At 41.4% G+C, this 11,423-nt stretch overlaps 1 pseudogene across 1 annotated transcript; it reads right to left on the bottom strand.

Moving 5' to 3' along the window:
* Positions 1 to 8,946: 8,946 nt before the first annotated feature.
* Positions 8,947 to 10,417, bottom strand: LOC307095161 (pre-mRNA-splicing factor 38A-like; annotated as a pseudogene). The gene is made up of 2 exons: positions 9,832 to 10,417; positions 8,947 to 9,259 (listed from the first exon to the last, which is right to left on the bottom strand). The product of its transcript is annotated as a pre-mRNA-splicing factor 38A-like (transcript).
* Between the last annotated feature and the right edge of the window lie 1,006 nt (positions 10,418 to 11,423).

The raw sequence follows: 11,423 nt of genomic DNA, 5'->3' as shown, positions 1-11,423 counted from the left end.
TATGTTTACTGTCCACATTTTACATAATTAGTAACTGTAAAAATTCAAACCAGACAGAAATATATAGACACTTTCCATATCACCACTGCACTCTCAAGAGAGGACTGTTGTGGACAGGTTGGTATATATGTTTCCAGACATTTGTACACACATATAAAGATATGTATGTATATTTTAATACAAATGGGATCACACTATATACACTGTGCTGTAACTTGCTTTTTTTCACTAAACAATATGTCATGGGCATAGTTCTATGCCAATACATATAGATTTACCTAAGCTTAAAAAGTATGCATGCCCTTCAATAGCTGCATATTATTACCCCATACAGATAAACTCAAATCTTTTTTTCTAATTGCTCTACAATGATAATGTATTGCTTGTATAATGGAAATGAAAGAAAATGTTTTCTTGAAAAAAATAGGGGAAAAAAAGGAAAAGAAGGGAAGGTGAAAGGCAATTTTGTTTGTTAACTTTAACTTTCATGTGGATTTGGGGGTTCTTCTACTTGGGAGATATTTGTGATTCTAGAGAGTTGTTGGGGTTGATGAGGTCCACAAGAAAGACCAACTTACTCCATCCTACCTAATAAAATGGTAATATGTAAATTACCATCACTCTGCTACGCCACGATTGGGCCAGCGGGAGGCGCAGGGGGCGGGACTCGGGGTGGCCGGGGTAGCCGATTGGGCCAGTGGGACGCTGAGCTCGTGTTGCCAGCGGTGGTGCGAGCTCAGTGTCTGCGCCTTGGCTGTGCTGCGGAACAGAAGGGGCCTCTGGGGCAGCAAGCTCATGTCCCACCGCGGACCATCAAAAGCGGAGTCGGAGGCTTCTGAAAGGCCTGGTGCACCAGTGGACAGGCACCCAGCTCCCCTGCGATCGAAAGTGATCCTACACGTGCATGATTCAATCATGCACTGGGCCTCTAGTGATTAAATAAAAGAATTCTAGAGGCTTTGGGATTTCTGTTGGCTTGTACAGTCCAAGGCTCCAGGAGAGAAGGTCAGTATTAGAGCAGAAGTTCTAGCTGGACCTCCAGTGACATTGAGGAGAAACAACAATAAAACTAGTAACAAAATCAATCATAACAAAAATTATGGCAACAAAACAAATCACATTTGAATCTCCTGCCTAGAGGCAGGACAAATCCCCTTTAAAATGCTCCCTCACCCACTCCCAAATGACCTGTCCTCAGGATATGACCACCAGAAGTTTGCTGTAAGATGGCCCAGTGTCCTTGCCTTCTATAAAGGAAGAAAAGGAGACCCAGAGAAGAGAAGGGCTAATGCCAAGGCCAGCAGGGAGTGGTAACAGAGATAAGTTTATGACCCAGTAAATCTGATCATTATTCTTTCCTTTTCTTCCTTTTTTTTTTCTTTTACTATTTACAGAGACTATTTTAAGGACAAAACTTACTTTTCCATCATAAATGTATACATGCTAATTATGTAAAATGTGGACAGTAAACATAAAAACAGAAGTAAGAAAAAGACATAATTCCACCACCTTTCTGTGGTAGAATGTTCCGTAGTCTCTCTGTAGCTCCTGCCTGTTATCTATATTCTGGTAATTTTTCAGTTTTGGGTGCACTTCTTATTTCCAAGCAAGCCTATGTATGGGTAAATGTATTTTTCTTTCTGTTCTTTCACATATGTGGATTCAGTACAAACAAGAGCACACTATAGTTTGTGCACTTTACCATCTTTTTAAACTTTTTATTGATTTCAGAAAGGAAGGGAGAGAGAGAGAAATATTAATAATGAGAGAGAATCATTGATCGGCTGCCTCCTGCATGCCCCACACTGGGGATCGAGCCTGCAACCCGGGCATGTGCCCTGACCAGGAATTGAACCATGACCTTCTGGTTCATAGATTAACACTCAACCACTGAGCCATGCCAGCTGGGCTCACCATCTTAAATTTCTTTTTTTAATTTTCTTTTTTTGACTCTTTTTAAATTTCATTTTTCTATCACAGTTTACTTTCAATGTTATTTTGTATTAATTTCAGGTGTATAACATAGTGTTTAGATAATCAATCATATACTTTACAAAGTTTTCCCCTGACACCATACACAGTTTTACAATATTAATGACTATATTTCTTATGCTGTACTTTACCTCCCCATGACTATTTTGTAACTACCAATCTGTATTTCTCAATCCCTTCACCTTTTCACCCTAACACCAACCACCCTTTCCTTTAGCAACCATCAGTCTGTTCTCTGTATCTATGAGTCAATTTCTGTTTTGTTTTTTCATTTATTTTGTTCTTTAGATTTCACATAAAAGTGAAATCACACAGTATTTGTCTTTCTCTGATTGACTTATTTCACTTAACGTAATAACCTCTTGATCCATCCATGCTATCACAAATGATGAGATGTTACTCCTTTTTATGGCCGAGTAAATATTCCATTGTATATATATGCCACAAGCTTCTTTTATCCATTTGTCTATTGATGGGCAAGTGGGTTGCTTCCATACTTTGGCTATTGTGAATAACACTGCAATGAATATAAGGGTACATATATTCTTTTGATTTAATGTTTTGGGTTTCTTCGGAGCTCTAGCTAGTTCCAGAAGTCGAATTGTTGGGTCATAAGGCAGTTCCTTTTTTTTTTTTTTTTTGAGGAACTTCCATAATGTTTTCCATAGTGGCTACACCAATCTGAATTCCCACCAACATGCACTTCACCATCTTTAAATCAGTGTTTGCTTTGTGTTCTATCCACTGCAGCCCCAGGGGCCAAATTTCGTCTTGGGGATGATGCACTTTATTATCTAGAGGTTTATATTTCAACTTTGTCTGCAAGTGTAAGATTTAATCATTGAGCATTATAGCTTTATCATTTAAGTCCTGCTTAGTGTTTGTCCTTGGTTCTATGACTATGAGCTCTGGAAGAGTAAGTCCCTTGCACATAATAAGTGTCTTGCACATAATAAATGTCTATGGGCAAGTCCCTTCTTGTGTCAGGCCTCCATCTTTCCATCTGTAATTGGCAGAAATGAATTAGATGATATCTAAAGGTCCTTTTAGCTTGGACCTTCTATACTTCAACATTCCTCCATGCCTAGGATAATGGCAGATGTCCTAATGCATTCCACAAGCATTTACTGGGTGCCTTTCATAGGCAGACTTTGTCCACATCTGCAGGTCTTGGTAGATGCCAAGATGAGGCTTCCCTGTGGTAGCTCTTGGGGTCTGATCTCTAGGTGCCTCCAGGTGCCCTTTGACAATGGCTAAGAGCATGGAATCTGGAGTCAGATGTGCCACCACTGATGACTTCTCTACTCTGAGCCTCGGGGCTTCCTCATAAAGTTGTCGTTATTTTCCAATCAAGTATCACTGGGCTCCCCTCTCCAGGATTAGGGTAACTCAGATTCAGTGGATGACTCATGACTGGAAAGCATCCAGAACAGTTCCTGCTCAGAGTAAGTGCTCTAAGTGTTTGTTAAATAAAATATCTAAGTGTCTATATCAAACAAGTGCCATCACTTAATGTGCCTGAGGTTTGAGACACCAAGTTCCATAAAAAAAACGAGCAGTATTCTATTTGTTTGCTTTCTGCCAAGTCAGAATTCTACACAGACATTTAATTTAAAACACTAGAAAACTTGTTGAGACAGTTGCAGATGACCTGTAGCAGCTGAAAGTGGTGGTTTGAGGACAGGCTCTGTGCCCATGATGGCCCCACCCAGGAAATGAATATCTGGAAAGCAGTTCATGTTTTTCCATGTACCATCGCCTGTGTTGTGGAGAGGTACTAGGGGCTGTGCGTCTGCATCTAGAAACACAGATTGTTGGAAAAGTACCAACCAACGAATCTGTACCATGTTATACGACACTCAGGTGGTCCCTGGAGTGAGATGCCTTCCTGTTTTATAATAGCAAAGGCCCTTTAGTTACATGGGAAAGACACCAGACATAAACCACAGTTAAAGAGCCACTGGGAAAAGGAGGCCCAGAAAGAAAGCTTACATTGTTGGCCCCAGGATTTCACTGAAGAAAAATGTCTTCAAAGGAAGCTGTCCATAGTAATTATTTTAGAAGATGTCAATGAAATTGTAGAACATAAAGGGAAAAACAGAAATACTGGTCCCAAAACAATTTTGATCAAATGAGAGGAAGAGAACAGAGCGCCACACTCTGGTTGAATAGCTGCATTGCCTACTTCTGTCACATTTTGTCCTTACTGACTTTGCACTCAGTGCCCCACACTACCATATCTTAGTTTATCCTTCTGGCAGCCTAGGGAGAGGGCAGTGCAGTCCTGTGGGGCCTCTGGGGAGGGATTAGTATCCCCATTGCAGATGTGGATTAGACTTTCCATCTGTTTGACTATATGGGTTCCTGGTGGAACAGAAGGTAGGGCAAGAAAGGAAGGCCCCTCGCCCAGATAATTTCGTGGACAGAAAGATTTTGGGTACAAATAAAGGCGGAATGCAACAAACTTTTGGTTCTGAAAAAGAAAACACCCTTTTTCTTTTCTTTTTTTAAAAAATTCTTTATTGACATATGTCTCCTTTCCTGCCCCCCCCATTGACCTCTCCCTGGCCACCCCCACCCCCCAGCACATGCTCTCAACCCCCTGGTATCTGTGTCCATTGGTTATGTTTATATGCATGCATACCAGTCCTTTGGTTGATCTCTTACCCGCCCCTTCCCCTGCTTTCCCTCTGACGTTTGACAGGCTGTTCGATGCTCCTCTGTCTCTGGCTCCATTTTTGTTCACCAGTTTATGTTGTTCATTATATTCCACATATGAGTGAGATCATGTGATATTTATCTTTCTCTGACTGGCTTATTTCACTTGGCATAATGCTATCTAGGTCCCTCCATGATGTTGCAAAGGGTAAGAATTCTTGCTTTTTTACTGCAGCGTAGTATTCCATTGTGTAGATGTACCACCGCTTTTTAATCCACTCATCTGCTGATGGGCACTTAGGCTATTTCCAAATCTTAGCTATTGTAAATTGTGCTGCTATGAACATAGGTGTGTATATGTCCTTTCTGATTGGTGTTTCTGATTTCTGGGGATATAGTCCTAGAAGTGGGATTACTGGGTCAAATGGGAGTTCCATTTTTAACTTTTTGAGGAAACGCCATACTGTTTTCCACAGTGGCTGCACCAGTCTGCATTCTTAATTAAGCTAGAGGCAGGGCAACATTTGCCGCTTGTGAGGCAGCCGCCATCTTGCCTGCCTCTCTGGCCACGTGGTTACTGCCCACCATCTTGTAATAACAAAGGCCAGTCCCCTTCCTTTAAATAAGCCAATGTCTTTGTAAGCAATTTAAATAAGTTTTCTAAAAGGGTTACTGAAGGCTTCCCATGATCCCTCTGTATATTCAAATAAGCCTAAGAGGATACTTTAAAAATATAATTATAAATTTATAAAAAAGAAATTTTAAGATTTTAAATTCTATTTCACTAACATTTACAGTATAAACTGAAAATTGTTATTAAAATGTTAAATCTGAAAGTAAATTAGTAGTCAGCCTTACTGTAAGAATACTTGTAATATAGCTAGCTAGTCGCCTGAGGCTTGCCTTTCAAGCTGTAACCATACAGGTTGCTTGTTATAAAAAGAAAGACAGATATTTAAATGAAACTCTCTGTAACCTGAAAATTATTTTGGAAGGAAATAGAGGTTTCCTTCAAATATCATAGAGACTGTAATTGATAACCAATGCATTAGGCCTCAGAAGGTGTAGATAAGAAAAGATTAAATGACTTTTAGAAATTATTAGGAGACTTTAACTGGTTAAGACCTTTTCTATATGAAAGGAAATTGATAGCCAGTTTGAGATTGAATTGCCATGGCCTAGAACAAAAAATATTCTTACATGATATTTTACAATTTCATTATAATTTTTGATATTTTACAACAGCACATTGTACAATTATCCCAAACTTACAAATTAATTCTTTGAATGTTTGGCAGCAATTTAAAAAGGACATGAAAGAATTTAATCCCTTCCACTGTGTGGAAGGCCCCTTGGGAAAGCATTTGAGCATTCTATATTGACCCTTCTTGCTCTTTTTGCCAAGAGGGACCCTCTTCTCACAATCCATTTGCCCACAGCTGTTGCCTGAGTTTTCTGTTCATGCTGAGGTTAAAGCCTCATAATGACTGGTACCATGGATCTGTCTCTCGCCCAATGGCGTGAGATGGGCCCTCCCTGGAGAAGAAACCTGGGTACCCCAAGATCTGTGATCAATGCCAGGGCCCCACCAGCAGGCGAGGGGATCCCAAGGCAGGTGCTGGGCATGGAGGCCATAGGGGCGTAGGCTACCAAGGAGACAGAACTGAACCTCACATCACCCTGCTTGGCCCCGGAGGATGGCTGGTTAGCCATAGACGGGTAAGATTCCTCAAGGGAGGAACAACCTAAGACAGGCACAGTCGCAGAGGGGCCATCAGGAGAGAACTTGGGGGTCAACAGAGGTGGGGCACAGAACCTCACCCCCCCCAACATTGCAGGGGCTTGAACACTCGCCCCTTCTGAGGGAGTTCTCCTGCCCCATGGCTGCTTCACGCTTCCCATGCCAGCTTAAATCGGGACCCAGGCAACATACAGAGACTTGGCCCAGCTTGGATTGAATTCCAGGCAACAGAGAGTTGGCTGATGGCAGCTGCCCTATATCAAAATCCAGCCTAAATCCAGAAATGATCAGGGCTTTCTCAAGGATGCAAAATAATCCTTTCCATTAATATTTACAGAGTAAACTAAGATTGTTGTTAGAGTATTAAATTTGACAGCAAAATAGTCAAGTTTTCAAATTAATTTAAATTAGCTAAATGAAATAAGTCAATATTCAAAAAAATGTAATTGTACAAAAGCTGTTTCTAAAGTATTAACCAAAATATCTATTGATAGTTCATTTCATGGTAAAATTACTTAACATGCAATGAACCTAAAGCAGTCATATTTTGTGCAAAAATTAAAATTTAAAGTTATCAAGACTGCATTATAAAAATCTTCCAAAGCCTCCTAAAAATTAAATAAAAAAGGGGGATAGTGGAAAAATACCATGTAAGAAAAAATATCCTGTAAGTAAATTACATCTAGAAAAAATTTTTTACTTTGAAAATTAATTTTCATACAGCAGGACACCCATGAAAAACATATATGGTGTCAAAATAAGCCAAAGGAAAATTGTTTGGGCAAAAAATAAAGGATCCCAAGTAAAATTTATAGAAAAGATTCCTCTATTAACTTTTGGTCGAGAATGTGTTTGTATATTTTCAGAAAACAACTCCTAGACCATGTGGACTCCTGCAACAGAGAGGAATTAACAGGAATGCTCCAGCCATGAAGACATTTGGCCCTTGGGCATTTAGAAAAATAACCGACCTTGTAAAATAGCAAATAGATTCAGCTTTAGTAAAACGCATCCAGGTTCACTATCAACGCCTGGAAATGGCTGATAGGTGGGACTCGGTTTACCAAGAGCGCGAAAACCTCCAGACCCAGACTCGCTCCTTCCCTACGGGGACAGCATCTTAACCAGAGGGATGCTTACCTACGCTCTGGCCAGAGCCAGAGGTATGGGTATCAAACCGGGTGCAGAGCAAAGCATTGCAAGGGAAGGTTCAAACATTTTCAACCTCCTCTGGATTTCCCTGAGAGTACACCTGGTTTGCATAGAGGTTGACATCAATAAAAATAATGGCTCTGCCTCTCCTCCCCAAAAGATGTCAAGAGCCACACATGGTGGGCATACAAAGCCCACGGGAGGAACCAGGTCAATGTCTCCCTGGTTGGTTAAGGCCCACTCCCTTCTCTTAAACAGAGAGGGAGGAGATGTCAGGAGCCAAGAGTCAATGAAAAATTAATTCTAACATTATTTCAGTAAGCTAATGAAACAGAACCTCATGGAAACTTAGTCCTCACCATTGGCTTACTTCCTCATGCCTGAGGACAAAGCATTCTTCGCATAGCTGCCCTTCAACCGCCCCATCCTTTATCTATAGTCAACACCCTTTACGACCTTAGCCAAATTATCTAAGTCCACATGATCCGCTCAGCCCCTATCCCTCCTAGACATCTCCCCTTCTAGAACTTCCTCATACCCCCTCCCCTGCCTGCAGCCCCTGCTGGCAAGCACTGATAGGTCCACAGTTCACTCCCCGCGCCCCACCTCCCACTCCCTGACTTGGATATAAGGCACTGCTGTAAGAATAAAAATTTGAGGCTTGATCAGAAACCCATTTGTCTTGCCTCCATTCTCCGCGTCCCTTGTTTGTCTCATTCTCTTAGGTTCGTCTCTGGTGTCCGTGTTGTTGCCCCGCGGGTCGGGGCAGTCTCTCTTTCTGTAAGTTCACTATTGGTGTATAGAAATGCCATAGATTTCTTGGCGTTAATTTTGTATCCTGCTACATTGTCGAATTCATTTATTAAGTCTAATAATTTTTTGATGGAGTCTTTAGGGTTTTCTTTGTACAGTATCATGTCATCTGCAAATAAGGACAGCTTTACTTCTTCTTTTCCTATTTGGATGCCTTTCATTTCTTCTTCTTGTCTGATCACAATGGCTAGTACTTCCAGTACTATGTCGAACAGGAGTGGTGAGAGTGGGCATCCCTGTCTTGTTCCTGTTCTTAGGGGAAATGGTTTTAGTTTTTGCCCATTGAGTATTATGTTGGCTGTGGTTTTGTCATATATGGCATTTATTATGTTGAGAACCGGAAAACACCCTTTTTCAATTAAGAAAGAGAAAATCAAGGAAGTGGAAGAAAGTAAAGAGAAACAGCAATGGACATTTTTTTTTTCCAGTACCGCTTTCGTTTAATAAGAAAAAAATGTGGATTCTTTTAGGGAAAAAAAAAACACCCTAAAGTATTCTCATAGCTGCCTCAGGAGTAGATCTTAATCCTTCCACACAGAGAGATGACTTCATATCTGCAGGCCATTTGGACTAACCCCAATCTGATTCCATTACTCCTTTCCTCTCCAGTTCTTCTTGTGGGTTTTTGTAGATTTTCTGGAAATTTTGAGTGGCCCCTGTGTCTGTGACTAAGGGGATCTGTGAGGTCTTGGACTCTTGCTCTGATGCCTCTCTAGGCAGTGAAGGGAGGGGCTCCTCCTCTTGGGAAACCTACTCAGCCTTCCAGGAGACCAGCTCTTACTTCTCCTGTAGCACAGTGTGGGAGAATGACGGGGCTTGTCCAAGTCTCAGTAGCTCCTCCAGTGGTGATCAGGTGATGGTACCCTCCATAACCAACAACCAAGGGGTCCTGGCTGCTTATCACTAATTCATCCAATTAAGCAGAGACAGGGTTGAATCATACATGAGTGTTCATTCCAATAATGCTGGCAGTATGGGAGAGCAGTAGGTCATCCACAAAAATTTGCTTCACCTCTCCCCATAAGCTAGCTGCTTATATTGGGTAGAAGGGCAAAGGTTACCTGGGAAAGTAGGAATTACAGGCATGGGGAAGTAGGCACAATATAATCATTACAGGTTACAAGTCATGCGGGATGGGGTGGGTGTCACAGAGGGCGGGTGCCTCTGGGCGCCTCCTTGCACTCTGGGACCAGATAATAGGCAATAGGGGCTGAGGGTGATAAAGAGCTGGTGCCTCCAGGACTAGACTGTTTCCGCTATGAGGTTGTAAATCTTTCCATAGTGATAGGCAGTTCTCAGGAAAGGAGGATAGACTGCATTCCAATGTTAGCTCCTATGTCCTAGGGTGTACAACTCTCAGCCGGGTTAGAATGTGCTTTCTCTAATCAGAACAGCACCATCATGGTTAACAGAGCATGATTAATATTTCTTATAATTGTAGCTTGTCCCCAATATTCTGTTTCTGCCCCTGACACCTCTGAAACTTCTCATCCTCTTCACTCATGTCTCATCCAAGTCCTGTTCTAGAGCACTAACCCGAGGTGCCAATTGGTCAGTTTTCTCTAGCACATAGCGTTTCTGTAGCTGGGGCAGAATGATATCGCAGACTTTCTCACTGTGCAGAAATTCATCAATGAATTAGTCTACCTGCATAAGTTCAAACTCCTCATTTCGGTTCTGGCTCTTAATTTTTCTATAGTCATTGTTCAGAGGCTCCAAGAATTTGTAGTAATCAATTGCAGTGCCTGTCAGTCTCATGTAAAGTACTCCCAACATGCAAACGTATTTGAAGTCTTCATTTTTTATAAACTCAACAATGCTATCCTCCAGTTGAATCTGCAGCAACTTCAAGGTCAAAAACAGAAAGGGAATTGGCCTCAGGTTGCCACCCACAAACCTTAACTCCATTGCTTTATCGACTACCAGTTTAGCCATCAGTCCAAAGCACTCCTCTTTCCAGTACTTGGACTCATAGATTCGAGTCCAAATGATCTTCTCCAACAGATATTGAGGGTTGGTGCCGTGGATGCTATTCGCATCGTTTACCATGCGGTTCGACATTTTTAGAACCTGGTTCCACATTAGGCATTCTTGGATGTGCCCTGACTGGGGATTGGACCACAACCTCTGCGAATCTAAACGACTCTCCAGCCCACAGAGCTACCAAGGCAAGTCCAGATGGATTGATTTTGTAAATTTTCTGGTCCCCATTTATCTCATCTCAAAAGCACATACTCCACCCCTACCTCCACTCCCACCAAGACCCCACCCCCAAAGTGAGTTATGAGTTATGGTGAAATCCACTACCTACTGAGCTGCCACCAATGTTTCCCACCCCCACAAGCTTGTTGTCTTTGTTCAGAGCCAGATTTCTCTTAAACCTTTATGTGGTCGAATTCATCATTCATTCACAGCAATGAACATTTACTGAGCACTTACTATGTGCCAGGCACTGTACTAATCTCTTTATATGAATTATCTTAATATAGTCATATTGTGTGAGGCACATTCTTGCACTCCATTGTGCACTATAACATAAAAGAAAAACCAACACACATTCAAATCTGTAAATAATTTTTGTGAGTTTATTTGAGCCAAACTGTCGACAATTGCCAGGAAGCAGAATCTCAAAGTATTGAGATAGTGCTCCAGAGAATGGTGTTTTTTTCCATCTATTTTTTATAAATTACCATCAAAGGAGAAGACATAAGTGGGTTAGGTGAAATCCATTGGTGATAGATTAGGGAGGTGGGAGAAAGGAAAGCAGGGAAACCTCTGAAATTGGATAAAAAAGTAAAATGATGGACACATGCTTCTTTTACAAAGGTGTACATAGAACAGTTAACAGTCAAATTAACATGATAACAATGACAATGAGGGAATTTCTGGTCTGCGCCCTAGTGCCATTTGTTGTGCCCCGAGGGCTCCAGAAAAAACTAAGTTACAAAAAGACAATATGCTCAGTAATGATCAAAGTTGATCTTTGTCAGGGAAGATACTGGCCTAGGACATGACTACCCACTATAAACTGCTTTTTTAATTAAAAAGTTTAATTTCAGACCATCCT

Source organism: Cnephaeus nilssonii (assembly GCF_951640355.1).
Source record: "Cnephaeus nilssonii genome assembly, chromosome: X".
Taxonomy (NCBI): domain Eukaryota; kingdom Metazoa; phylum Chordata; class Mammalia; order Chiroptera; family Vespertilionidae; genus Cnephaeus; species Cnephaeus nilssonii.
The sequence above is the reverse complement of the archived record's forward strand: the minus strand, read 5'-3'. Positions and strand labels throughout refer to the sequence as shown.